Below are 3,291 nucleotides of genomic sequence, written 5' to 3'. Positions count from 1 at the left end.
ATACATAGCTTACTGCTTAGGTTGGAGTTGAGCTCAGAAAATCATTTAGGGCTCCTTCATTTGAGAGACTTCAGATTGCCATCCCCTTTGCAGTTGACAAGAGAGAAAAACCTTGTGCCATTTCTGGGGTGGGAGGACAAGGGAGAAGCAAACCCAAGCCAATCTGTTCCTGGGCTGCTGGCCATGGCCATGGGGCCTCTCCGGGTCTGGGCCCCTAGTTCTGCAGCCAGACAACTGCCGGGCAAGGGGGGCTGTCATGATGTGCCAGGACCTTTAGACATGACCTCTTTGGACATGGGAGCAGCAGACAACTGCCGGCTGGCTTGGCGCAGAGGCTAGAGAGATGACTCAGGATCAAATGAAGGTTCCATCTGGATTTTTTACCAATTCCTCTAAAGAGGGAGGGGGAGGACTGAGAGGACAGGCCTCTTAAAACATGGCTGATGGGACCCTGCATTCCATGTGGGTAGGAACTGTCAGTGGAAGCTTGGAGCCAGGAGTTTCTCTGGGTTTGCTGTCTGGGTCACACCTCCTTGGAGGACCACCATCTCCTGGGATGGAGATGGGAGAAGCAGAACCCAGCACCTGTGTTGAGAGGCAAGGTGTCCAGAGTCCTTGGCTCCTTTTTGCAGAGACCACATTAGGTAGCTTAAGATCACGCAACAACTTGGGAGTCATGATTCCCACCCTTCTGCTTAGTCCCCGGACCCATCTGGGCAATATCAGTGCCATCAGACTGGAAAATTGGCCTCAAGCTTAAATCTAAGTGATTTGAAGTGATTTCATTACATGTCTTTCCCATTTTTTTCCCCTGTAATGAGAAGTATGAATGTTGTTTGAATGTTTTCCAGTGCAGAGAATGCCAAGGGTTCTCTTGCTCAAACTCGCATGTAAAATAACCAACCACTATACTTACCTGAAGGGCTTCCCAGGTGGCACAGCGGTAAAGAATCCGCCTGCGATACAGGAGACGCAGGAGCCCTGGGTTCGATCTGGCCTGGGAAGATCCCATGGAGAAGGGAACGGCAACCCACTCCAGTCTTCTTGCCTGGAAAATCCCAGGGACAGACGAACCTGGCAGGCTATAGTCCATGGCGTTGCAAAGACTTGGACGCGACTGAGCACATGCTTACCTGACTGGAGAAATACCATGATCTCAAAAGTGGTTTTCCCAGGACGAGGTTTATCCATTGCACTTCAGATGTGCTGACTCCTGCAATTTCCCCAAAGGTAGGAAACTTGACTGCAAATTGTGGTAGTAGGGGAGGGGCACTTGTACTTTTCCCTAAAAACATGAAATATAATAAAAGCCTGGGGAGGTGGGTGAAGGGTTTTCATGTCAATAAATCAAGAAAGATCTAGTCGACTTGATCTGTGACAGAGATGCTCGCCAGAAGATGTCCCCTGTCCTCCCTTGTCCTTCAAAGACCTTCTGAAGGATTAAATGACTATGATCCGGGGAGAGTCCATTCCAGGCTCTTGCGTGGCCATGTGCCAAAGCTGGTTGCACAATCCAAACTTAGAACTATTCACACCAGTAAAAAGCTGAGCAGCTTCATTGACAGCCCTGGGCTGTTCACGATCTTGGGTCTTCTCAGGAGGAGGTCAAGGGCTTCCTAAGTGACTCAGAAGGAAAGCAGCTGCTCTTTGACCTCTGCAGAGCAAAGTTCATGAATACGCTGTTCCAGCTGCTGAGAATTGTTCTTAGTAACTTTTTTCCTGATTAAAAAAAGAATAAGAGACACAGATGCATAGAACAATTTTATGGACTCTGAGGGAGAAGGTGAGGGTGGGACGTTCTGGGAGAATAGCATTGAAACATGTATATTATCATATGTGAAACAGAACACCATTCCATGTTCGATGCATGAGACAAGGGCTCAGGGCCGGGGCAATGGGATGACCCAGAGGGATGGGATGGGGAGGGAGGTGGGTGGGGGGTCCAGGAAGGGGAACACATGTAAACCCATGGCTGATTCATGTCAATGTATGGCAAAAACTATTACAATATTGCAAAGTAATTAGCCCCCAACTAAAATAAATAAATAAAAATAAATTAAAAAAAAAAAAAAAGAATGTATGCTTATTCCAGCATTGCTTGTCCAACAATCCAACATGTCCCAAAACAGTAGATGGGATAGATATTTATTTATACGGTGGAATACTGTATGGCAGGCAATGAAATTGAAAAAATTGCAGCTTCAATGAGAACATAGATGAATCTCAAAAATAAATTGAGCAAAAAAACAGGAGACAAAATGACACAAATGAACTTATTTACAAAACAGAAATAGACTCACAGACATAGAAAACAAATTTATGGTTACCAAAGGGGATCGGGGTGGGGGGGATAAGATAGGTGTTTGGGATTACAATATATACACTCCTATATATAAAATAGATAACTAACAAGGACCTACTGTATAGCACAGAAAGTGAAAGTGAAAGTCATAGTTGCTCAGTCGTGTCCGACTCTGCGACCCCATGGACTGTAGCCCACCAGGCTCCTCTGTCCATGGGATTTTCCAGGAAAGAATACTGGAGTGGGTTGCCCTTCCCTTCTCCAGGGGATCTTCCTGACCCAGGGATCAAACCTGAGTCTCCTGCACTGCAGGCAGATTCTTTACTATCTGAGCCTATTCTCGATATCTTACAATAATCTGTAATGGAAGAGAATGTAAATAAAGAATATATATGTGTGTGAATCACTTTGCTATACACCTTAAACTAACACAACATTGTAAATCAACTCTATTTCAATTAAAATTTTAAAAACATGTTAAAAAATAGAAGATACAAAAAGGAACATAGGGTGTGATTCCACTTACATAAAGTTCAGGGAGGTCCCTGGAGGTCCACACTTTCACTGCTGAGGGCCTGTATTCAACCCCGGTACAGAGAACTGAGATTCCACAAGCCACATGGTGTGGCCAAAAAAAAAAAAATTAGATGACAGGCAAACTATACTACTTTTTTTAGGGACGTATACATGAACAGTTTTTGAAAAGCAAGAAAATGACCAAGGAGGAAGAAATAGGCCTGAGAGGAAGTTTCTGGTGTGCTGATAATGTATTTCTTGGTGGGTATTTGCTCTATAATTATTTATTAGATTGTATATCTGTGTTTTAACTACTTGTCAGTATGCATAGTTCATAACACAATGTTTTTAAAAGTTAGATGCAAAAAAGATAATCCATGCAGATGATAATCTTTGCCTTTTATGAGTCACTTGCAAAATCAAATCTAATGTAAACTGAAAACAATAAAACATCATTGACTGAAATTAAAGAT

General features: G+C 43.7%; 1 non-coding gene across 1 annotated transcript; it reads left to right on the top strand.

Annotated features, from left to right (window-relative positions):
- The first annotated feature begins 1,125 nt into the window (after positions 1 to 1,125).
- On the top strand, positions 1,126 to 1,288 carry LOC145508188 (U1 spliceosomal RNA). Its single transcript, XR_014055440.1, has one exon. It is a non-coding gene; the product is annotated as a U1 spliceosomal RNA (small nuclear RNA).
- The last annotated feature ends 2,003 nt before the right edge of the window (positions 1,289 to 3,291 follow it).

This window comes from Giraffa tippelskirchi, chromosome 5, assembly GCF_054371585.1.
Source record: "Giraffa tippelskirchi isolate mGirTip1 chromosome 5, T2T-mGirTip1v1.2.pri, whole genome shotgun sequence".
In the NCBI taxonomy this organism is placed as follows: domain Eukaryota; kingdom Metazoa; phylum Chordata; class Mammalia; order Artiodactyla; family Giraffidae; genus Giraffa; species Giraffa tippelskirchi.
This window is presented reverse-complemented; position numbering and strand designations above follow the sequence as displayed.